The sequence below is a fragment of the Lutra lutra genome, chromosome 17, assembly GCF_902655055.1.
Source record: "Lutra lutra chromosome 17, mLutLut1.2, whole genome shotgun sequence".
Classification (NCBI taxonomy): domain Eukaryota; kingdom Metazoa; phylum Chordata; class Mammalia; order Carnivora; family Mustelidae; genus Lutra; species Lutra lutra.
The window spans coordinates 540,010-565,217 of NC_062294.1; the positions used below are offsets into that span (position 1 = coordinate 540,010).

At 55.4% G+C, this 25,208-nt stretch overlaps 1 protein-coding gene across 8 annotated transcripts in view; it reads left to right on the forward strand.

Moving 5' to 3' along the window:
• ANKRD11 (ankyrin repeat domain containing 11) overlaps positions 1-25,208 on the forward strand; it is a 183,347-nt gene that overhangs the window by 51,602 nt on the left and 106,537 nt on the right. For all 8 annotated transcript variants that reach the window (XM_047710062.1, XM_047710063.1, XM_047710067.1 and 5 more), the window contains one exon: positions 21,806-21,886. The gene's annotated coding sequence lies outside the window, so the exon portion shown is untranslated. Of the gene's footprint in view, positions 1-21,805; positions 21,887-25,208 lie in introns of those variants that run through there.

Here is a 25,208-nt window from a genome sequence, read left to right on the forward strand (position 1 = left end):
GTGCTGTCCTTCAGCCTTTCCTGGTCTGAGGAAGAGGACCTGTGTGGTACCTTTTCCCACTTCTGGCCCACTTGGGGCATTGCATGGCCCTGTGTTCTCCCGAAGAGGTTTTCCCTGTTCTGGGTCAGAGGGATGTGTTCCGGAAGGTGGTCTGCCTCAGTTTGCACTTGGGCATGCTTCTGTGGACTTCACTGTCCTTCCTGTTGGGAGAAGCAGCAGTGGACCTGGCACTCGCACCGCCTGGGCTCTGTGTCCGGGTCTCCGTACCTGCGGAGGGAGCGGGCGCCGCATGGCTGCGTCCTCCCACGCGGAGGCAGATCCTCGAAGCGCTGCCTCCGTGCCTAGCCCCGCGCTGGTGCTGTGTGTGAGGCCAGCTCTGCCCCCCTCTGCGGTCTGTTACAGACTCACCGCCCAGAGAGGGTCCGGGAAGGAGTCTGCCTGGAGCACTTGTGGGCCCTGGGCGGGGCCTGCTGTGGGCACGAATGGGGGGTCGGGAAGCCCGTGCCTGTGCACCCGTGCCCGGGGCTGCCGCTTGGGGCCACGAGGCTCAGCGCTTGTTGCGTGGCAGGTGGTGTGTGCGCCGAGCGGCTCAGGTGCCGGCAGATGCTGTCGTGGGTGCCTCCGGGGGCCGCGCCCTCCGTGGGCTTCTTGCCTTGGGGCGCGTCTGCGAGGCTGGCTGGGCACTGGGTGCTTCACGGAGAGTCTCTTGGCGATTCTTCATCACTGATTGCTATTTGTGTACAAGTAGCGTCACATCCCGGTAAGTCCCAGAGTGGCCCCGAATAGTTCCGCATCCACTGGCCTCGTTCTGTGTTTCCTCCTTTTGGGAGGGGAGGCCGTGGCTGAAATGTGCGCACAACTAGCTGGCTCTTCTGGTGCTCTTGGTCGGATCAGGTTTCAGCTGCAGTGCAGGGATGGACAGGTCTTGGGGAAGGGTCTGGGCCTCGTTGTCAGAGAAGCTGCTGACCCTGACAGCAGGCCCCACCCTGCCCCTCTCCCCAGAATAGGTGCTCTGAAGAAGAAAGGATATTTTCAGGTGCAGCTGCTTTGCTCAGCAAAAGTCTTTCATGCACAAGCCCAAGAAATTTTGGGGGAGCCGCTGCTCCCGGAGTCTCTCCGGGGTCATAGTTCGGGGAAACGATAAGTAAACGCATACTCTAGGCGGGAAAACTGGACACATTCTTTTGCTCACTGCCTTTTTGATGTGGAGCCTTATATACAGCATGTTGTTAGTTCTGCACAACAGTGTTTCTCTGTTCTGAGTCCTGTCACTGCTGTGTGTAGGAGCATAGAAATGACTGAACTACTTTGGTGAAATATCTGTGTTATTATTGATTAAAGATACTGATTGACTGATTCACTCACTGTTTTAGAGGAGACTGGGAGGAGAGCAGAGAAGTCTTAAGCAGGCTCTGTGCCCAGCACGGAGCCCCACACTGGGCTCACAACCGTGGGATCATGACCCGAGCCGGAATCAAGCGCTGGACGCCCATTAAATGAGCCACCTCTTCAGTAGCTCCCTCCCGAGTGACAACTCACGTGTCCGGGGCGCCTGGGGGGCTCCGTGGATTGAGCCTCTGCCTTCGGCTCAGGTCATGATGTCCGGGTCCTGGGATGGAGCCTGCTTCCCTTCCTCTCTCTCTGCCTCCCTCTCTGCCTGCTTGTGATCTTTCTCTCTGTGTCAAATAAATAAAAAATCTTAAAAAAAAAAAAAAAGATTCACAGTTTCCATCCCCTTTGGTCCCACTCTCGCTAGGTTTGAGCGTTCTCCTCAAACCCGTGCCCGACCCTCAGCTCGCAGCGCGCTCTGTCCTTGGACGGTTTTCTTACTCAGTTCGCACTCAGTACATGTTTGCACAGTTCTCTTCACACTCTCTTCTAGGGACAGACCTCTCTTCTCAAAGTGGGTTTACTCTGTGCCCGTTTGGGCTCTAGGTCCAACCCTCAGCATGTGTGCAGACTGGCTTCTTAACTTGTCTTGATAATAGTCTTTACATTTTGCCCTCCCTTAATTCATCCCATTTGTGAATTTTTTTTTTTTAAGTTTCTTTAAAGATTGCTTTTTTAACTTATTTGACAGAGATCACAAGCAGAGCGAGCAGCAGCAGAGGGAGGGGGAGCAGGCGCCCCGCTGAGCAGGGAGCCTGATGCGGGGCTCAGTCCCAAGACCCTGGGATCATGACCTGAGCTGAAGGCAGACACTTCATCGACTGAGCCACTCAGGCGTCCCATGAATTTTTTTAAAAAGATTTTTAAATTTCATTTGGGAGAGAGAGTCAGAGCCAGGGTGTGAGCAGGAGGGGAGGGTCAGAGGGAGAGACAGAAGCAAACTTCCAAAAAGCAGGGAGCCGGACGAGGGATTTGATCCCAGGACCCTGGGACCGTGACCTGAGCTAAAGGCAGATGTTTGACCGGCGAAGCCCCTCCGGGGGCCCTGCCGTTTGTGTATCTCTACGTGTAGAAAGGGATGTTCCTCCTAAGTACTCCCCGTGATAAATTTATTTCTCTTGCTTGAATACCTGGTTGAAAGGGCTTAAGAGGCTTGGTAGCCGCGGGGCGGAGAGGCTGTTGCTCAAAGAATTTTCCATGTGTGGTAGGCACGGTAGGGCGTGTGGCTGGAGTCTTCCCACACGTGTGTGTGCGCGCGCGCCCGTAGTGCAGGGTAGTGTTGGGGGAGCAATGTTTGTGTTGGGAGCCGGAGCACTGGCTGTGTGTCTCCCCTCCTCGCTGGCTCCAGGGGCCCGATGCCCCGGAGCGCACGCACCTGGCTGTCTGTGCTGACGAAGAGCGAGTCCCATGCCACACTCTTAAGGCGGCCGCATCTCCTCCAGGACCTTCACTCCATGAAAGTCTTGAACTCAACACAGATCTCATCTTTACATAGGACGGTAATTGTGCAAAGAATTAAAACTTTGTTTTAGTAAAATGTGATTAAGACCCTGTTCTCCCCCACCCCGCCCCCAGCTCAAGGGTGGGAGACGGGATTGAGGGTAAGGGCAGGGCAGAGGCACAGCCTCTTTCACTGGCCAGTTGGTGCTCCCTAGTGAAAGAGGCAGAGAGGCAGGACCTCGAGCTTCTAACCGCGGGCGGGGAGCGCTGCTGGTTACAGCTGGAGGCGGGCCGGAGTGCGGGGACCGTGGCGGGGGCTGCAGCTGGGAGCTGTGGGGAGGTCATGGGGGACTGCGGAGGGACTCTAAGGGGGAGACTGGGGGGCGGGAGGGGGGGAGCTAGGGCATGGGGCATGCAGAAGCTGCCAGAAGCAGCTCAGCGATGTCTTGCTGTGAGCATTCCTGGTTTGTGTTGGGGACCAACCTGGGTGTGCCCTTGGTGCACTTAGCCGTGAGACCCTTGCACACTTGTCTTGAAAGTGAGTGTTAGACATGTAAGACTATTCCTGAATGACACAAGCCAGCTAGCTTAGAACCTGGAGGAATTGAGAGAGAGACAGCGTGCAGACAGACCAGAACAATGTGTCTGGATAAGCTGTTTCTGCAGAGCAGTGGCAGGATGTTGAGCAGACCTCTGTAATGGAAGGGTCTCCCTCTCTGGCGATAGGCGGCTTTCTGAGACAGCTTCCCAGGTGGGACCTGCATGGGCCCTACTCCATCACACCCCAAAACATAGTTTTTAGTGTGCGTTAAACACTTGAGAAGACTTGAGCAGAATGTGGAGTGGAAGTCCTGGGTGAGGAGAGCATAGACGTCACCTGGTGTGTTTTCCAAGGTGCCGGCCCCTGTGGGCGTCAGCTCGTGCCTCTGCCGGGCTCTCCCCTGCCCCGTCTGTTAACGCTGGCTTGGCTCCGGTCCTGGGTGGGTCCTGGGCCCTTTGTGCTCACCAAGGACACTTCCGGCCTGTCTGACTCTCCACATGGTGGTGACTTCATGCTTATTACTCTGAGAAAGTACGTTTCTAGGATCTTGGTCACATTCGATCTTGATTTTGCTTCCAGCGCAAGGATTCGTACCTTTTAGACTTTTAATTTGTAGTTGTTTTACTGGAATACATTGCTTTGAAATCTGCCAGCAGAGACCCTGTCAGGCTCAGATCTTCGAAGACTTGAGGAAAAGCAGGGAAAGCAGCTTTCCATGAGTGGCTGCAATTGGCCGGTGCCCGGGGGTCACTGTGGCAACACGAGGTTGTGAAGATTGCCGCGTGAGGCCTGTGTTTCTTTATGCGGGGAGGGTTAATTTTTTAATTCAGGTTTGTACATCTTTGAAACCATTAAAAATTTTTTTTTTATGATTGCATTTGTTATTGGATGGCAGAACATATTCTGACCTTGGGTTTGCACGGTCTTAAAAAGTCTTTGTAACTTAGTCTGTTTTGAGGATTTCTTTAGTCTCCTCAGAATGAAAATTCATTTAAATGTTTTGGGACGTCCCCCCAGAGAGCTTTAGCACGTGCATAGTGTAGGAAACTTATTTTTTAAAAAACTGTGCTCTAAAATAAACTCTTCATTTGCTTCAGCGTACCCAGGCACACCAACTCCTGTATTACACACAGCGCAGCACAGTCGCAAACACACCTATCACTGGGCGTGTGGGTTCCTCCTCTGCTCTGGCCAGACTGGCCGGGTGCCACTGTCTCCCCTTGGAGAGGGTGTCCCCGTGTCCTGGCCCTGGCTGGATGGGGCCAGGACCGCTTCTGTAGCCCTCATGGGGGCTCCGCGCACAGAGCGGGGTTGGACTTTTCTTGGCCCTTAGTTTGTGTCTGGGGGTTCTCTTGTCCTGGTTCTGTTAGAACGTGTGGGAACGTGGACGTTTTATACGAACGCATCTGTAAGGTGTTCGTTGTTCAGTCACAGCGCGCTGCGCTCCTCGGAGGACGCCTGTTGGTGTGAGTCAGTTCGTCGTCCCCTTGAAGAACAGAGAGTAGAAAGAGGCAGGGAGCGTGGCGTGGGACCGGGTGTGGGTGTGAGGGTGACTGTATTTCAGATGTCGGTCGTGGCGTGCAGTGCTCCCGCCGGCACCTCCTGCTCTCTGTCCGTCTCCTTGTGAGCGTCGAGGCACGGACGGCGGAGTGAGAACGGCGAGCTGTGGCTCAGCTCCCGGACGGAGGAGAAGCTCGGTGCCGCTGCGGGTGCTGGTGTGCTCCGGAGGCTCTATGTGCAGCGGCGCGGGCCTCCCTCCCGGAGCTGGCCGTCCGGTCTGGGCCCTGGGGGACTTCTGTTTTGGAGCCTGTAGCTCGCAGCCGGGTCCACCCGCGATCGTTTGGGATGGGAGCATTTTACAGGGGCTGGAGGGTTACGGAGCTTTGTCTGGGGCCCCTTGGGTGTCGCGTGTGCCCCGTGTCGGCACAGGAGGGAACAGGCTCTTCTTTGTTGGTCGCGTGGTTGTGGTCACAGTCCCAGCTGTGAGGCTCGCTCCTGTGTCTGTCACTTTGATCTTCAGTGTCACGTTGTACTTCAGACGGACGTTCTCACGCACGTGTCTCAGTCCCTGTTTTACGTGGAGAACTTTGTCACTTGTCTTTTTTCCTTTGCGGCGTTTAGGATTCATCTGCTTTTATCCCCTTTGAAATAAGACTATTAACTCAGTGTCGCTGGCTTTTAATCGTGTGTGTGTGTGTGTGTGTGCGCACTTGCAGAGACCATCTGGTAGAAATGGAAGGTTTTGGCCACCCTGTGTGGAGCGGGTCTCCCAGGGCCGTTCTTCCAACAGCGTTTGCCCACTCGGGTCCCTCCCTGTGCGCTGTGGGCACCCCGCATGGTATTTCAGCCTGTTTCAGGGCTTTTCCTTGTGGTGATCTGTGATCAGTGGTCTTTGATGTGGCTGCTTGACTGTTCTGGGGTGCCAGAGACCGCCGCTGGGGGACCGTGAACGTCCCTGAAAAATGTATGTGTTCCGCGGCTCCACCAGCAGCCTGTCCCGCCTCTGTCGCTCTCCTCAGGCCTCCGTTTCCCGAGGCGCAGCAGGGCTGAAGTTGGCCCGGTCACCACCCGCAGCGGCCGCACGGGTTCCGGTGAAAGCGGGAGTCTCCGCGCTGCCCCTCCGGGTCGCACGCTGGGAGGGACTGAGCCGAGCGAGCAGGAGAGGCGTGGCGGAGGCAAGGGGGCCTGTGATAGGGCCTCTCGCCCGGTGCGCCAGGCAGTGAGCGCCAAGCACGGTCCCCGAAGGAAACCAGAAGTGCTGCTGCGGTGAGCCCGCGGCCGAGAGGAGGCAGAGCAGCCTTGGTCTCGGACGGGTGTGGGTGGAAGCTCGCACCGGCCGCCGCGGTCCCGTAAGCCAGAGCCTCGGCCGCAGCCACGCCCGCACTCTTGGGTTCCGCAAAGGCCGAGGGAGGCGAGGATGCTGCGGCGGGAGGGCTTCGGGCCGCACGGGCCGGTTCAGGAGGTCTGAGGAGGGAGGCCGCCTCCATCCCGAGAACCGCCCGTGGCGCGGCGGGACGTGCACGCACGGGTGGAGCCGCAGCTCCTGGTCCAGAAGGCCCGGCAGAGGCCACGGCCGAAGGCGGCTGCACTGAGCAGAGGTTCAGCGCGGACGAGACAGGCTTCTGGGGATGCAGACGCCATCTAGGACGGTCACAGAGAGGGGAGGTCAGGGCCTGGCTGACCACCAGCTTCACAGGACAGGCGGAGGCCCGCGCAGGGCGCGGCGGCGGTACAGGCCAGGGCCGCGGACGGCCCCGCGCGTCCTGGGTCCTCCATGAGCCGCGCTCTGTTGTCGGAGCAGTGACACTGGGTGACAGCTCGTCTGCCCGCGACAGGTTTACAGACTGGCTTAAGCCCGCTGCTGAGATGACTGCGCAGAAAAAAGGATTCTTTCCAGAAGTCCTGCTGTCCGTCGACAGCGTCCCCGGCCATCCGGGATCTCTGCCGGACACTGGCCGTGAGATACGCGTCTTCACGGGTGACTGCGGGGGCTGACGAGGCAGCGACAGATGGGGCGAGGGAGAGAGCGGGAGGTAGCGGTGGGGCCCGAGGACGGGGCCCGGTGGCCGCCGTCTGCCGACAGAGCGGAGAGGGCGAGGGGTGAGCGGAGGAGCCGCTCTCGTGAGGCGGGTTGTGCCCCTGCCGCGGGCGCCGTGCTGGCGACGCCACGTAGACTGAGGGGTGGGCTGCAGGGCTCTGGAGGGACGCTCTGCGGTGGGCCAGCTGTCACCGGGGGGGGGGGGCCTGCCGCAGAGGAACCGTGGAAGGAGGAGCCGTCGAGGGGTCACCAGGGGTGCTTGGCTGGCTCGCTCGGAAGAGCGTCCACTGTCCCTCTGGCGGTCGTGGGTTTGAGCCCCACATTGGGGGTAGAGTTTACTTCAATAAGTAAATATTTAACAAAATACATTCTGTTGCGGTAGGTACTGTTGAGATGACTAGAAGGCACAGTTATTCTCCACGAGGGGGACATGAATGCTTTTGAAGGGATGTGCCAACCTCTGCAGGACTGTGTCTTCCAGACTGTGCGCCGCGACCTGTTCTGTCTTGGTTCGGCAACTTCTCCCCGCCCCAGGGTGCAGAGATGCCTCCTGTGCCTTCTGAACACGGTGTACCTGTCTGGCCCACGCCGGTTTTGGTGGACTCCGTGAGGTAAGGAGCGGAGTGTTCCTCGTTCCCTGTGGGTACCAGTCGGCCAGACCTCACACACCGGCCCGTGGTGCTCCCTGTCCTGAGCCGGGACCTCCTCGGGCTTCCTCAGCGCGCCCGTCCTGGGGACACTGTCCCCTTTCTTCGTTGGAAGCTGTCACGGACTGTTGCTGGCACCTAGAAATGCAGCTGCGTCGTGCCAGTTCATTCTGTGTTTCGTATCCGGGAACTTCTCTTTCTGCAGATGAGAAAACTCAGAACGTGTGCGGGTCGGTGGGCGCAGCGGCAGCCTTAGGCTTTTGGCCACAGCCGTGAGATTCTGTGGCCTCTGGTCCTCGCTCGCCTCATGTTGACCTTCAGGAAAATAGGCCGCGGCATGGTGGCGCGTTGCCGTGGGAGATTGCGGGCGGAGGGTACAGCGGGCGCACCGGGGCCGTGAACTTCCGGGGGGCGTGGCGGTGTGGCCAGGACGGGGGTCAGGGAGGCCTGGGGCTGAGAGCGTGCGTTTGCTACGCCAGCTGGGTACTTGCCCGTGAGGGCTGTCGGACGTGTGGGATCTCCGGAGAATGCCACATTTGAGGGATGATGTGGGCGCTGTTTGCTCAGAGGTGACAGTGGTGGCGGGGGGTTAGTGGGCCACCAGGTGAGGGGCGGGGAGGAGTCGGAGGGGTTGCGGGTGGCGTGCACAGCCGAGAGTAGGGGCGCTGCAGGAGGCACGTGGCAACCTCCGTGGCCCTGTTGGTTGTCGCATACGTCACAGGGAAGGGACCAGGTGTTCAGGGCAAACTGTTGCATTTTTTGGTGTATAAGTGAGAGATTTTTTTGCAGCCTTTAGCTTTTGTTCTCTGGATGTAAGCACTGTCTTCAGTTTGTGGAGTGAGAGTCGTGTCCTGTCCCCACAGTTGCAAGTTGATGCTTGTCCAGAGCAAAGGTGTGTGCTATGTTTTTGGTTTGAGCCTCACCTTAAGGCATCTCAGGTAGTTTCTGGCACAGTTTTCGGGAACGGTAGTGTATGAGTTGAGTCCGGTTTGGGTGGGCACTCTCGGTTTGTCCTGCTCCTTGCTTGCGTGTGACCTTACAGGAGAGTGACCAGTGCTCAGTTTGCCCACTTCACCGTCTCTGAGCGTCCCCACTCTCCATACCTCTCCCCACATCTCTTTTAAGATACGGTTGAATAAATGCACGCTAAATTCAGAATTTTGTTCAGTTAGAGTTGGCAAGTCAGTCCATCTAAACATGGCTTTTTTTTTTTTAAGGAGTGCCATCGTTTGCCCCTTATTCCAGGATGTCTCACTTGACGGTTTGCTCATCACTTAAGATGGTTATAATCATTTTATTGAAACAAATATGTGGTCAAGGTTTTCTCATTTGCAAGCATCCTACACTTAGTTACCAGAGTTGAAGATAAATTTTAACTTAATTCTGAAGGAAGTCCGCGTGTAGGAATACTCCGGGGGTAGATCCAGAGAGAAGGCGTTGGTTGCCCCGAGGCTCGTGCACTTGGATCTACATTTCAGTCCCTCCTCCCGAGCTGTACTTTCATAGTCCCGCCGAGTGCCCGTCCTGCTCTGTTCTGTCCGCACCCGTGGCAGCCGTGGTCTGAGGTTCGGGTTTGATACTTGCTGCTAGAAAGCTGTGTCTTTTCTGTGGGAACTTCTCTGATTGATGAGGGTTAGCTGCTAAGGACGAAACTCGAATTTTCATGTTTCAATAGAAGACAGTGTTACTCCACTTTCAGAGTGGAGACTCCCCTCCTGTGCTTGCAGTGGCTCCTGTCAGGTTGGCAGGAGGGCGCGTGGGGACGGGCCAGCGTCTCTCTCTGTTCGGCAGCAAGCACGTCCTCGAACGGCCCGCGGTGGTAGCACGCACTCGTCCTTCTGGAACTCCGAGGAGCATTGCTGGCGTGTTGAAGGAAACACGGAAATTGCAGTGAGACAGACGTGGTATTCCTCGAACTGACAGCACCGAGGGCAGCTTGGCTTGTGAGGGTTGGTGAGCTGGGGACTGGACGCGGGCGCTGGGCCCCCGGCAGAGGTCCTGTCCTGCCCCTGGCACCCCTGCCCCCACAGCTCCCTAGCTCTCGTGCATCGGTGCAGTGTTCAGGGTGGGCGTCCCCCCAAACCCAGGACCCTAGCAGGAGGTAACTCTCACACATCGGACCGCCAGGATCCAGAAGATTTTTTTTTTTTTTTTTAAAGATTGTTTTTATTTATTTGTTTGACAGAGAGAGATCACAAGTAGGCAGAGAGACAGGCAGAGAGAAAGGAGGAAGCAGGCTCCCTGCCAGGCAGAGAGCCCGGCACGGGGCTCGATCCCAGGACCCCGGGACCACGACCCAAGCCAAAGGCAGAGGCTTTAACCCACTGAGCCACCCAGGCGCCCCAGGATCCAGAAGATTTTTGATTCTCCTCCTCACACACCACGAGTCTGACTTGGCTTTAGTAAAGAAGGCTTTGATCCTGTCCGCGAGAGCAGACTCGGGCCCAGGACACCTCTGTCGTGGGATGTGGCGGGCAGCCTGGTCCATAGACAGTGGCCCGTTCCCCCATGGGGTCCTGTTCCCCTGTGGCCGGCCTGCCGCCTGCTGCTGGGGGCGCGGGTCCTGCTGCGGCCCTGCCACTCCGGGTTCCTGGGACTTTGTGGGATCTTGTCATTGCGACAGCCTCTTCCTCACAGAGGCCTTTTCAGCTTATTTCAAAGGGAAGGGTAGCAAGAGCGCTCGAGTTGGAGCAACACCGCTTTCTCGGATTGTTCCCACGATCGCATCGTGGGGGTTTGGGTGGGACAGTGAGACCGGGTCCGTGATTATTTGTTAGAGTGGCTTGGGAAGCATTTCACAAAAATACCAATTTTGTTGTCCTCACCCCCCCCCCCCCCCCCCCCCCCGAGACGGCAGACTGCTGCGTTTCTGGGGGCGGGACACGTGGGAGACAGAGCGCGGGGATTGGGGTCTCTGAGGCCCTGCACACGGTCCCCGCAGCCCCATTCTGCCTCGGGTGCCTGTTGGCCTGTTTGCAGTTTAGGGCCTTTGTTTCCATGTAGTGGGGGCCGGGGGGGGGCGGACAGCAGGGGTCCTGACATTCCAGGAAGTTCTGCTCCTGTGTGGGGCTCTCCCGGCAGGCTCTGTGGCTGGGGAGAAGAGCCAGGGAGCGCGCCGCCCCGTCCTCCTCCTGTATGTGTACGTGGCTGTCCCCTGCGTCGGGCCCTTCTGTGCAGGCCTTGTGGGCACAGCCCCGGCCCTCCCCATCCGGCCCTGTCTCTCTCCCTCCCTGCTCCGCAGGTGGGCTCTGAACTGGGAGCTTAATCTTGCTTGAGTTGGGGCTAGTGACCGGTTTGCTTTCCGTTTGGTAACAGTCTGTCTGGAAAGCTTGGTTAGGTGGTGGTAAGCTGGAGGAAAACGTCATTTGTAACGTGGCGCGCAGAGGTGTTTCTGTGCTGCTGGGAACTGGTAACTCCAGAAAGAGGCGAAGGGACACTTGGGGGTGTGGACTGATCTGTAGGTGCTGCAGAGTGAGAGAGCTCTGGGGGACCAGCGGAGTCAAGACGAGTGACCTGTGGTCAGGAAGTGGCCTGGCATGGCCACTCACTCGGGGAGCTTACAGTGGCATTAATGGGGATGGGGAGGCCTTCCTCCTTTTCGTATTCTTCATTTCTGAAGGACTTTGTCTGTAAACTACATGTATTCAAGGTGAGGCTTCATCTGCGTCAGAGAATGTGTGGGAGGGAGCTGCCCGGAAAGGGCACAGGTCCTCAGAGGCAAAGTGGAGGCTCACGCTGACCACACTCCCTGTGGCCTCTCGAGGTCCCCTTGCTTCCAGGCTCACCAGTGCTGCGGCGGGTGGTGCGTCCTTACCCCTCTGAGCGCAGGGTCTCCTCTGCCCCACGCCCTGGGCTGGAGTGTGTGCGGTGTGACCTGGGTCTGATGTGACCTGGGTCTGATGTTGGGCTCTGCGGGACTCGGGAGACAGGCTGAATGGTGGCGCTGTGGCACGGGTGGGAGGGGCAGTCGGGGAACATTTCCTGGGGACAGCAGCCTGCCGTAAAAATGGGCACCAGTGCCTGTCCAGGGAGGAAAGCCGGAGAGTCCTGGCAGTGTGAGGAAGTTAGGACTAAGGCGTGATGCGGAAGGAATGTACAGGCACTTGCCCAGGCACAGAGGAGAGGAGGGAACCGCCTCTGAGTGCAGCAGTGTTTCCCGGAAGCTGAAGGAAGTTTGGAATTGCTGAGGAGGTAGCCCAGGACAGCATCGTTCAGAGCCTGTGCCCCTGTGGCTTTCTGTTAGGGGTTTGCCACACGATGGGTCCTGAGGTCAGCTTGGTAGGGGGCACCCACTTTAAAAACCAGCCAAAACCAGCAGCCAGCCTAGGAGGCACTAGAAAACACTGGGGGGCTTTGCACAGCAGAAGGGCTGTTTTGTAAAGCCTTCCCTTCGGTTGTGCATTGGTACGTATGTGTATCTTGCATCGCGATGTAAAATGTTTCTTACTCTGGGTTTGAAATTTGAACACTAACATATTCCTACATATTCCTTGTTAGTCCAGGGACACCCCCCTCTGCCCCCCCATAGGCGTGAGAGAGGTGAATCAGACATGCCAAGTTCAGGTTTCAGCCGTGTGGGGAATGGGTTGGCTGCTGTGTTCGGCTGGAGGAAGACACAATAACGCTGTCGTGTACACAGGAGTGGAGAGATCGTGGAGACTCTGCTCGGTTAGGAGTCGGGGCAGTGGGAGGTGGGTGTGTTTAGAAGAGAAGCGGGAACTTGTCAGGTGGCTTTCCATCCCGGGGGGTGGGGGGCAGCAGGTTTCCGGCTTGCAGGGTTGTCTACCCTGCGCACTGGCAGTCCAGCCAGGGCAGAGCGTGCAGCAGTCCCAGGCGGCTCGAGGGCCCCTCTGTGCCCGGGATGTGTGCCTGCGCGCGTCTCTGACGTGGTTGGACTTTGTGCGCTTGCGGGGCCCTGCAAGCTGGAGCACGGGGACTCCGGCTGCAGCGGCGGGTGAGGTGGCCCGGAGAGAGCACGAAGGAGCAGGTGCAGGAGGGAGATGTCCTTGTGGAACAGAGTGGTTGGTGGTAGAGTCAGCAGGAGAAGGGGCCGCGGGGAAGGGGTGAGTGGGAGGGCAGCGCTGCTGAGAAGCCCGCGGGCGAGCGCCCGCCAGCTCTGCGGATGGAGGGCCGCGGCGCCTGCCCTGGGGGTGTGAGGCGTGGGGTGTGTCCTCGGACGCGCCAGCGCCAGCTTCGTGGCAGTATTTGCTGTTGTGGGGGGTCCAGGAGCTGGGCGTGACCGCTCTAGAGCCCGAGTTTGACCCTAATTTTGAGGCATAGGATTCAGCCTTTTAGAAGCCGGGTCTCTTCTCTGGAAAACGGAGGTGTCCTGTTACAGCGGGGTTAGGGCGAGCGGTAGTGAGGTGCTGGGAGGACACAGCCCGGGGTGGCGGCGGGGCCACCGTGTTGTGCCAGAGCCCTTGAGACAGGGGAGGCATCAGAGCTCACGCGGATGGGACGAAGGTGCCGCTCTCCGGGCAGGTCGCCGGCGCTTGCGTCAACCTGCTGGTCTCTGTCTTCTGTGCGTCACCTGAGCTGCCGGACCTCTGTCAGCACTTCCTCATGCGGCAGCAGCCTCGGAGCGGGGGTCCTGGGGTCAGAGAGTGTGTTGAAGTCACCGCCGGCGACAGGGCTGGGTGTGAGAGCTCTGCCGGCCGGAGGCTTTGCTGAGAGCCTTGGGCGCGGCTTTGGAGGACGTGGTGGCGGGCGGTGGCGGGCGGCTTCTCGTTCCTCTTCCCTTCCCCACCTGCTCCCGGCAGGCTCGGGGCCCCATGTGTGACTGCGGAGAAGGTGGCAGTGGAGGGGACCGTCAGCACAGACTCACATGCCTTCCAGACAGAGATCGGGAAAGGTGCCCGACAAAGAGTAAGTTCCTTTTGTTTGTCTTAGGAAAGCGTTTAATCGGTTCTGGTGACGTTCTTTTCATTCGGGGGCTGGCAAAGTACCGCTTCAGGCGAGTGGGCAGCGCCAGGGGGCTGGGTGGGCTGGGGCTGCCGCGCGGCGCTCCGCTGAGGACTGGCTGCTTCCGCTCAGGGTGGTCCGCGCTGCGCAGGTCCTCCCTCACCCCCCACCCGGCCTTAGCTTTGTTCTTTGCCTCTTAGAGGTTAAACTACAAAGTATTGCCTTGGGCTCCGGTTCTCAGGGAGAAGAGTACGTTTAGGGAAAAGGGTGTGATATTTTTTAAGATTTTGTTACTAAGTAATCTCTACAGCAGCGCGGTGCTGGAGCTCAGAACTCCCGGAGCAGGGCCGCGTGCTCCACGGTGGTCCCGCCGGGCGCCCTGACACCCGCGTATCTTTTTTTTTTTTTTTAAGGTTTTATTTATTTGTTACAGAGATAGAGAGCACAAGTAGGTAGAGGGAGAAGCAGGCTCTCCCCGGAGCAGGAAGCCCGACGTGGGGCTCAATGCCGTGACCCCGGGATCATGACCCGAGCCGAAGCCGCTTAACTGATGGAGCCAGGGTGTGTTCTTAAAGGAAACAATGTTATGTCGCGCACTGAGGAATCTTCAACTTTTAGAACTAACTTGGTTTATGGATTCTCAAGTCTTATTCCCCTTGTTGTTGTTGGTTTAAAGATTTTACTTATTCGTCAGAGAGAGAGAGCGAGCGAGCACACGGGCAGGGGTGCGGCAGAGGGAGAAGCTTCTGGTTATCTGGTTATCTGGTTATCCAGAAGCCCGATGCGGGGCTCAGTCCCAGGCCCTGGGATCATGACCTGAGTTGAAGGCAGACACTTAACCGGCTGAGCCACCCAGGTGTCCCAGAAAATCACCCTTTTAAGAAAAAAAAAAAAAAACCTGGAAAACTTCTATAGTTCTGTGAGTTGCACTAGATAGGATGTTGGCAGGAAAGCATTTGTAATTCCATCAGAATCTGTGGATCTCTCCGGCGAGTGCCGTCTTAACCGTGTGGAGGCCGGGGGTCACGAACGTGGGCGTTTTACCACTCGCGTAGGCCGTCTTCAGTTGCTGTCAGCCGCGTGTTGTACTTTTCCATGCGCAAGTCTTCCACCTCTTTGGTTATATCTGTCCCTGAATATTTAATTCTTTTTGATGCTGTTGTAAACGGTGTTGCTTTCTTAATTTCCTCGTTGGATTGTCCCTTGCTGGCGCGTGGAGGAAACAGAGCCGATTCTGTCTGCCGGCTTCTACCCTGCAGCCTTGCCGCATTGTGTCATTTATTTGCTCTCATGGTGTTTTGTATATTTTTGGGTTTTATATTCCTTTTTCGAGGTGAGTTTTGTAGCTGAACAGTCCTGTTTAAAAGTTCAAGCTTTTCAAGTTCAAAGCAAAAGTTCAAGCTTTTGCTGTGTTTGGTGGAGGGTGGCTTTGGGTTTCCTGTGTCCCTGGCATGATGGCTTCATCGCTTCTGTTAAGCTCTGTCACTGCAAGTCTTGCTGTCCTGGGATGGGACTAGAGAGCACTTGCATGGAGTGAAGGGAACTCCGTCTGGTACTGAGTTCCTGTGCAACAGAAGGCGGTCTGGTCCCCTGTGTCCTGTAGTCTGTCCTCAGATTGTTGATGTTGTAGGAGTGGAACAGGTAAGTGTTCTGAGAGAACGCAGATAAGTAAGTGATGGTTTTGTTGGAGCTTCACACCAATCAAGTGGCGCAGTTGCCGCCTTGGTTTCTGTCATTTTTGTATTTCCAGTGCCCACGACCCCGTCGTGACATGGAGAGGTCAGCAGTGCACGGGCCAATAAGAGCATATGCATGTGTCTTTTGAGTTTCGCCCTTTAGGGTGTGATGCTGCTTTGGAGTTCTATGAGTTTGCTAAGAGCAGGGGAAACTGGTGCTGTTTCCTGACTTACACACTCAGGAAAGTTGTTTTCTGTCCTTGTCAGTCATGATTTCAGTGTGTGTGTGCATTGCCCTGAGGGTGCGTAGGGAGTCAGGGCGCTGGGGAGCCTGTGGACTTACTGTGGAACCCCTGTGTGGCTCACTCAGTTAAGCATCTGCCTTTGGCTCGGGTCGTAACCCCAGGGTCCTGGGATCGAGCCCCGCATCGGGCTCCCTGCTCAGTGGGTAATCTGCTTCTCCCTCTTTCCCCCTCTCTCTGTCTCTCTCCTCGCTCATTTGCTCTCTCTCGGATAAATAAAACCTTAAAAAAAGAGAAAGAGAGGATAGCTCCTGCCAGGGAAGAGATAGCTGGTTTGGCCCAGCCCCGTCCACTTCCTGCGGTTGTCAGGGCCTGTTCTCACAGTGTGCTCCTGGTCACTTTCTCGAGTTTGATTTCACACTTTTATCCTCCTGATTTTCGAGAATTTCCCAGTTTCTGGTCTGCAGAGTTTCCCTTTTCTGAGTTTCTTTATGGCTACGCATCTGTTTATTTAAAAAACTCATTTTGGTCATCTGCTTGGCTTTGGCAGTTTGAACGTGAGACCGTTCTCCCTGGACCTTGGTGAGTTGGGGTGCGGTGTTGGCTCCTGCTGCCCAGGCGTCCAGAGGGGGCACGTGTGCCAGACCACCCGTCTGTTCTCATTCTGCTCTGACTCCTTTTACGCTTTCTTCTGGTAAGGGGCGTGAAGAGAGTTGCCTTGGAGCATTGGTTTTTCTGTTCCTGGCTTGCCTTGTTCTTCAGAGGAAGGAAGCACCTGAGCGGAGGACAGAAGCTGAGCGGCGCATTCCTTCTCTTGGCGGTGTCTTGGCCAAGCTCGCCTGTGTCTGCTGTCTGCTCAGCGCCTCCGTCCCTTGAGCGGGCTCGCTCTGCCAGTCCATCCAAGGAAGCAGTGACAAAGAGCGTCCGTTATAAACAGAAGAAGCCCTCAGTGTCCCCGCTTGATCCCGGGGAGGCGGTCAAGGCCAGCCCGTAGCCCCGATGTCAGATGGCAGGTGGCTCCTGGCCCCACGGCAGAGGGAGGCCTGGGACGCCTGCTGCACCGGGCACCATCAGGGCAGCGATGCCGGTAGCTCGTGGCCAGGCAGAATTCCCTTTGTTCTGTCCGCCATGGAGGTGAACTTTAAAGTAGGCGAGGCCAGGTCTGAGGGCTCACTGTCCCACTTGAGTTCTCGAAGGCTGCATTTTAAGAAAATTTTTTTTTGGTCAAGGCTTTGCGTACTTGAGAGGGAGAGAGCGAGTGAGCACGTGGAGGGCAGAGGGAGGGCAGACTTCCTGCTGAGCGCAGAGTCCGGTATGGGGACCTGATCCCGGGACCCCAAGATCATGACCTGAGTTGAAGTCAGCTGCTTAACCGACTGAGCCACCCAAGCACGACCACTCTAAGAAGGTCTTTCCACCTGTGAGGAGAACTCCATGTGCCTTCCTGCTCCCGCGTCCGGCTTCATGGGACCGGCTGTGGAGCCGGCCGGCCTGGGTGGGAGAGCTGGCCCCCCAGCTTCTCGTGGGGCTCCTCGCGGGGGCTCAGACCTCTCATCTCTAGCGTGGGGATAAGAAGGACCCTTACCTTAGGGAGCTGTTGTGAACGCTAAGTGAGTTAATACTAGGTCAGACCGCATGGAATTGCCAGTATTAGGCTCTTTAAAAAATTGAGATCATTGTACATTCACACGCTGTAAGAAATAATGTAGAGGGTTCCCTTGTCACTTTGCTCTGTTTCTTCACTGGTAACATTTTCTTTTCTTTTTTTAAAAAATATTTTATTTATTTATTTGAGAGAGAATGAGAGAGAGAGAGAGAGAGCGCATGAGAGGGGAGAGGGTCAGGGGGAGAAGCAGACTCCCCACCAAGCAGGGAGCCCGATGCAGGACTCGATCCCAGGACTCCAGGATCATGACCTGAGCTGAAGGTAGTGGCTTAACCAACCTGGCCACCCAGGTGCCCTTCACTGGTAACATTTTCAAAACTAGAATACAGCATCACAGCCAGGATCTCGACAGGGACACGACCCACAGGTCTGAGATGCCCCAGTTTCCTTGTGTGTGGGGCACATGGGCACAAGGGTCCCTCCTGCTCCCCCTGGGTAACCACACCTGCCACCTCCTGGCTCGTCTCCTCACCCTTGGTCCCAACCCTGCCAACCGCTGGTTGTCCCTGGGGAATGTCCTCTACCTGGAGCCGTATGGACGTGACCTTCGGGCCGTGTTTCTCTGCTCCGCCATCACCCAGCAGTCTACCCAGGCCGTTGTTGTGTCCTTCTCGCTTCACACCGTTCTGTGGTGTCTGCGGGGTCTGCGGGCCACATGCTGGCCCTTCACCCGTGGAAGGACACCTGTGCAGAGTCCACAGTTTGGCAGTTAGGAACAAATGAAGCTGCTGACAGCAGTTGGTGAGACACTGGTGGGCTGTGTCTGACCCACAGGGATGATGGTCCCAGACAGCTTGGTCTGGTCCCTGGAAGGCGCCGCCTGTCTGTACCCAGACATGGTCTCTTGCCATGTCTGTGGATGTGTTTGAGCCGACTTGGGAAGTGCTTACCAGGAAAGCCGCAGTGCTGCCCCGGCCTCCTCTGCTCACAGCCCTTCACGGGTCGGGGACATGCGGAGCACTGCCGCTGACCTCTGCAGAGCAGGCAGGGAGGAGACACAGGCACCCCGCTCCCCCGCCCCAGTCCTGTAGCTCTCGGGGGCCGGGGGCACCCAGCACCCAGGACTCTGCCCTGGTCTGAGTGTGGACTCTCTCCCGTTCAGCCTGATTGCTCCTGAGAGCGGCAGGCCTGCGCTGGCTGGCTGACAGCGTTTCATCCTGCGGGCGGAGGCCTGTGCTGACGCGGGTCCCTGGGCACTTAGGGTGTTGGAAGGCAGTAAAGGGAGGGGAGGAACGGAGGCTTGGACGGTCTGCAGTGTTTTCAGTCCAGAGTGGAGATGGAAATTTCACGGAAGGCAATATCATGATTGCTTTTGTATTGGTTGGATTTTATCAACATAGTTTAAAAAAAAAAATCGATCATTTTAACACTGGTCAGAAACTATGGTTAGTAACTATAGGTCTTTGATTAATAAAAATTGAGGGGAATTAAATACAGTTGTAGAAGTAACATCTTCCAAATCTTGGGGTTACCTTGGAGGAGAGAAAGAGGACTCTTCTGTGGTGAAAACATTATGTAATTTTGGACTGTTTTTCCCCAAAACAGTAATGAAGTCTGTCCAGGCTCTTTACAGGTTAGGCCTCTGTGCCGGGGCCGGTGTGACACCGTCCCTGGGCCTTCACAGAGGGCCTCCCTGCCTCCGGCGCTGGAACAGGGAGTGCCGGGCCGGCCGCTGCCATGCGGGAGCCCGAGGGGCGGAGTCATGGGAACATGGCGGTGTTTCGTGGCGGGGGGGGGGGGTGTTAAATGCTGTTTATTAATTTACATTTAAATTCCAGTGAACCCCCCGTGCCCCGCTGGTGTCCGGCGCGGATCCAGTGGGAGCTGCGATGACGCCGTGCGCCAGTGGTTCTCCTCAGCCAGTGCGCACCCTCACACCCCACACCCTGCGTGTCGCCCGTCGTCCCCCCCCTTCCCTCTGGTCACCAGCAGCGGTTCTTCTATTGCTTAGACTCTGATGCTTGCTTTGTTTCCTTCTCTGCTTTCTTCCCCGCTGAATGTCCGTGCTGTTTCCGCATTTCCACATCTACCCGTGAAGTTGGTGGTGGTGGTCGTTCTCCGACACCTTCCGCTAGCGTAAGACCCTCTGGTTCCATGCACGTCGTTGCAAATGGCAGGACCTCACTTTTACTGTTTTTGTGGAAGGTTTCATTTATTCGAGAGAGTGAGGCAGCAGGAGGTTGCATGAGCAGAGGAAGGGTCAGAGGGAGAAGCAGACGTCCTGCTCAGGTGCGGGGCTCGACCCCAGGACCATGACCTGTGCCAACGGCTTAACTGACTGAGCCGCCCAAGTGCTCTGTGAGATTTCATTCTTTTTTGGTAGCTTTCTAAAAAGCTTTTTCTCTACTCCTAATGTAGTGCCCAGCTCCTTACAAGAATTAGTGAGATATGAAAGCGTAGAAAAAATTTAAGATCTTGCACCGTTACACTATTCAGAGACAACCACAATTAATGGCAAAAGTATTTCCTAATTTTTCTTAAAAAAAAAAAAAAGTGTCATTTTTCTTACACAGATTGTACGAATCAGACTTCCTCAGCACTTGTGCTTATTGTCTTGTCCGTATTGCCAGTCTCATCGGTGGGAACCTCTGGCCTTTGCTCTGCCTGGATTCTTGGAGCATCCATGTGTCAGGCTGGCCTGGCCCTCAGACGCGGGTGGGCAGGTGCCCCGTCTGCTGAATGCTTCCTATGCTCCCTACACCCCCTCGACTGTGTTGGACACCGGCTTATCCTGTCCCCACCGACCTCTGTTTCTGGGCTGGGAACATGCTCCTTGAACCACTATAGCTGTGGTCCTGCCATAGAAGGTGTGTCCGGCACGTCTGTCCAGAAACAGAGCTTCACTCCTGTCTCGGTGGGAGTTGCGATGGGAACGTGGGTGCCACATGAAGCCTTCTTCATCTCTTTTTTTTTTTTTTTTTGTTTTTTTTTTTTTGCCTTCTTCATCTCTTAGAACATTTCTTCACTGTGTACTTCCCAGAAAGGAGGTTACTCTGCCAAAAGGCGTAAATATTTTGGAGACTCTTCATTCGTGATGCCTTTCAGAAATAATGGGGTTAACTACTAAAATATTTTCCCTTAGAATGAAAAGACCTTTACCCCAGGATTTGAAACCTGGGCTCTCCTTCCAGTTTGCCTTTAATTTCCTGCATGACCATAGACAACTCAGTCTGCTTTGGCTTCTGCCTTTGTCAGATGGCAGTTGGATTTACAGCACTGGCCCTCTGCCCGGGGGGTCGTGCCCTTCAGGGGACTCTGACGGTGTCTGGAGCCCTTCTGCTTGTCCCAGCCTGGGGACAGGGTGCTGCCGGCACCTGGAAGGCCCAGTGTCCTCCTCCAGTGCCCAGGACACAGAGGATGAGCCACCCCTGTGTCAGTGCTGCTGAGTTTGAGAAACCTTGGATTAAGAAAACCTCAGGTTTTCCTCAGAGTTATAGTGGTAGAAATTGCCATTTGCTGGATTCCTAGCGCAGACATTCGTCAGGCGTTCTGCATTGTTCTTTTACAGTCTTCATAAGAAAATAGAAAAGCAGGAACGCCTGCGTGGCTCAGCTGGTTTAAACGTCCGCCTTCCGATCGGGTCATGATCTCAGGGTCCTGGGATCGAGCCCCACATCAGGCTCTCCGCCCAGTGGGAAGCCTGCTTCTCCCTCTGTGCCTCACCCTGCTTGTGCGTTACACTCTTTCTCAGATAAAGAAATAAAATCTTAAAAAAAAAAAGAAATTGAAAAGCTTAAACACATACTTGTTGCTTTTCAGTAAAACCAAATACTGCATATTGGAAGCTGCTTTTCTGTGTCGTGTTTAATAGCCCTTGAGTCCTAGCTCTGGAGAACCCTGTATAGGAGCATAGGGACAGGAGAACCTTGCTTCATCTTTGCAGCCACCCACCTACCTGTGAGCGTAGTCAGGAGACCACATTAACTGGTCAGCAGTCTGAGCACAGACCTGGGGAGTCCTGCTTTCTGTGGACAGCGTGTCTGACGGCCTTGTCCTTGCCTCCTGCCCATGGAGGTGACTGCCTTACTTACTCCATCCTTGTGACGTGTTTGCAGATGGCAGAGAGTCTGATATTTTGATGGGGTCGAGGGAAAAGGGTTGTGAAGAAATGGTTTCTTTTTCTTGTTGTTCCTGGCTTGTTTTATTCTTGAAGATCTCTGAGTTCTCCTAGGAGGTCAGACAGTATTAGTCTGTTTTCTTCATGACACTGCACTGTAGTCTTCCCTTTTCTTACTGGCGAGGCCACGGTGCTCACTTGATTTATTTGCTAATAAATCCTCCTCCTCCAGTGGAGGCCGAGCATGGGTTGGGGGTCGGAGGGGGGCGGTGTGTGCTGTGAGGGGCCAGGAGAGGAAAGTCACTGGGGACAGTTTACATTCCCTTCGCAGCATGACGGGGCATCCATAGAGGAGGCCACGTGAGAAGGAAAGTCTGTAAATGACCCCTCAAGGCCCCAGTCCTGAAGCCTCATCTCCAGGGAGACCAATAGGCCCCCCAAGTGTTCTTTCCTTGACGGCCTTTCGGGCGCCGCTTTCCAGGGAAGATCCTGAGAACAGAAATTCCCATTAGGATAATGCCCTAAAGCAGATCACCAGGTGTGAGCTCCCTTTATAACCCAAATCAGCTAAACACAGATCTTAAAAACTTCTTTGTGGTGTGGAGTTAAGTGAAGTGGAGGAAGAGACGGTTGATCCAGACGGAGAGACTGAGGCTGGGCAGAGCGGCGAGGGAGCGGTGTGTGAGCTGCCTGTGCTCTCTCTTTCAGAACGCGCACAGCACTGCTCTGGGACGCCCGTGCCGGACGCCGTAGCCGCCTCGCCAGCCTCGGCTTTCAGCTATGGAATCGGTAAGTACTGCGCGGCACTGCGGCCGTCCGTCACTCGGTTATTCTCACTGCTTTGTGGAGAGGGGCCGGAAGATAACACTAGATCTCCACGTTGGCTCTCGTGGGCTTGATGGTGCTGGCCCAGCCCTGTGGATGCTGTTCTGGGCACCCCTGGCTGTGGCGCACGTGTCAGATCCGTGGTGGTGAGCCGTGGGCTGGGAGGGAGCTCCCCAGGGTCCCAGGCTGCAAAGGAAGTCTGTTTCTGTCCAACCTCTTGATCTGATCAGCTCTGTCACCGAGGGGTCTGGGGACCACTGCAGCCCAGTACTGACCACTTTGTCTTGTGCTGGTGCACATGGAGAAGAGCTGCTCTCCTCCTCTGGGGGAAGCAGTGGCAGCCTGGCTGTGCCCTGGTCTGCTGTCCTGTGTGCCTGGGCAGGTACGTGTGGGAGTCCTAGGGGTCGGAGGCCAGCTCATGTGGCCGGTGGATAAGGAATGGGATCTTTTGCTAGGTTGCCCTGACCGTGTGCTTCCTCCTGGGAATTACTGGCAAAGTTTTTGAGAGGAGGGGCAGCTGCTTCCTTAAGGACCCTGGTCTTAGATCTCAGCACGGGCATCTGTTGCTCCACAACAGAGTCCCCTCCTTGGGAGATGTGTTGCACTGGCTGCAGTTTACTTCCTCTGATAAGTCCATTGATGACGATAGAAAAACTCCTCTGATTTGTTTCAGTGTTTCATACTTGACCAGGCATGAGTGGTTTCAAAGCAGATTGTCCAAAGATGTATTATCCACTCTATTTTGTTGTTCTTAGCAGATTGGAAAGAAACCTTTCCTGCCGCTTCCTTGGTTGAGTATCCTTAACCTAACAGAACCTGTCCTTTATCTCCACCATCACAGAATCAGGCCACTTGGCACGTTCTTGGCGGTGTCTGTGACTTGACCTGAAGTATTTCCTTGGGAATGCGATAAGGTTCGACAGAACAGGAATCTTAGATGTCTCTGACAGTCGGCCTCGCATTGTCTTCTCTTAATCTGCAGGGTGGTTAGCGGTTAGAAAGAAGCCAGTGTGGCCAGGGCGGGTGTTGGTGGTCAGGTGGGGTAGTGGTGGACTTTGTAGCACCTAGGTGTGCTGTCCAGGGTGGTTTTCCAGGGTGTTTGGGTGCATTCGACCTGGTTGTCATAGGCAGTGGGGCAGCTGTGGGGAGACTAGGCCCAGGAGAGAAGGACGTGGTGGGGTCAGAGGGAGAACCAAACCCATTTCCACCAGGAGGCTGAGCTCTGCATTTTTGTGGAAAGTGTAATATTGGTCTTCACTTACAATGAGGAAAACATGCTGTCTAAGTTAGTTAAGTATTTGGTGATTCAGAATAATGTATTTTCTGATTAAAAGCAAACAAGTTACTAGTGACTCTTTGCAGGCAAATTCTTGGGTTGGCCCAGTCGGTCTGGTGGATTGAGAGCCACAGGTGCGTCATCTTTAGAAGCGTTTCTAACGCAGGAAGCACTGTCTCAAGGTGTCTCATGCCACTTACCAGTTTTGTGAACTATAAACACTCAGGCAGTACTGATTGTAATAGTCTTCTAAAAAATCGACAGTGTTTAGATTGAATAAAGATCAGGGTTCTCATGAATGTGAGGTCTCCTCTGGGGCCAGTGGCTCAAGTGTGTTAGTGGAGCAGGGGCATTACCACGGGCGGCTAGCTTGCTGAGGTCTGCCCTCCAGGCCTGCTCCTGGAGCCAAAAGGCAGATTTTTACTTTTATTTATTTATTTTAAGGATTTTGTTTGTTTATTTGAGAGAGAGAGAGAGAGAGAGCATGAGTGGGGGGTGCTGAGGCATAGGGAGAAGCAGGCTCCCCGCCAAGCAAGGAGCCCGATGCAGGGCTTGATCCCAGGACTCTGGGATCGTGACCTGGGCTGAAGGCAGATGCTCAGCCGACTGAGCCACCCAGGCGTCCCTGAATTATGTTTCTAAAAACAAGATAGCTTCTGAAAGTAGCATGTTGTAATGATAGAGGTGGTGTTTATATGAGCAGAGGTGTAGGTTTTAATGGTTTATACTTTTAGTTGAACACCTCTATTTAAAGTAGGTGATTGCCTTTTGACTTGATAAAAACATTGAACTGGCAGAGCGTAGTCTTGGGGTCCCTGGATGTGAAGCTGAGCGGGGTACCCTGTGCAGGTGGTGCTCGCTGTAGAGAGGGCTGCATGGCTGGCCCTTGCCCCGCACCCCCAAGAGCACAGGGGCTGGAAGTCTTGCCAACAGCAGAAGCCACTGTTGATGTGCTGGCACACCTTGCAGCTCAGGTTGTGGGGTGCCTCGCGACCCCTGAGAGTTTTGCCATCTGGTGTTGAAGCAGAGAGACAGGCTCTCTGAGCTCGTCTGGTAGTAGCTGTGGTTCTCCCTGACCCAGCCCCTAGCCCCGTGCTCACTGCCCGTGGGGAGCAGGTTATGGTCACAGCACACGTGGCTGCCAGCTGGGTTCCACCTGCTGCTGCTGCCGCCACGACCTGTGGGCAGTGCTGGTGTGGGTGTGTGGCCCTAAGGAGCTTGTAGGTCCTGGTGCTCATGCGTTTGCCTTTCTAACAAAGAGGCCTTGTTAGGGTTTGAAAATAGATAACAAAGCACACTTGGCTTCCTTACCCAAGAAATACACTTAGCTAATTGTGCCAGTATCATTTACTGAATTAAAAAAATATCCTTACAGTCTGCATGTAGGCAAACAGCTTTTTTAATCTCCCCCCCCCCCTTTTTAAAAAGATTTTTACTTATTTATTTGACAGACCGAGATCACACGTAGGCAGAGAGGCAGCAGAGAGAGAGGGGGAAGCAGGCTCCTCATTGTGCAGAGAGTCTGATGCGGGGCTCGATCCCAGGACCCTGGAATCATGACCTGAGCCGAAGGCAGAGGCTTAACCCACTGAGTCACCCAGGCCCCCCCATTTACTGAATTTTTGAGGATAAGTTTTTATTGTATATTTAGAGTTCTAGGGAATATCCTTTGGCTAGCCTCCCTTAAACTACGTTAAAAAGTATAGAATATTAGATCTCATTAAAATGAGATTTCATTAAGTGAATGTCTTTTGATTAATGACAAAATAGATAGCGTGCTCAGACCGCTTTCCCCAGAAGCTCTTGGTCTCCCCCACCACAGTGCTTGCTGATGGGTAGAACTTTGGTCCTCTTATCCCAGGGTACTTGGAATGCTGGGACAGTCATATGCCCCGGGGCAGGGGGAGGGTTTGGAAAGTAGGCAGGTCAGAGCAGAAGGGGAAGGCCTGAGCCAACACCCCAGCTGGGACTTCTGGCTGTTGGGTCCATTTCCCCCTGAGTGTTTCAAGC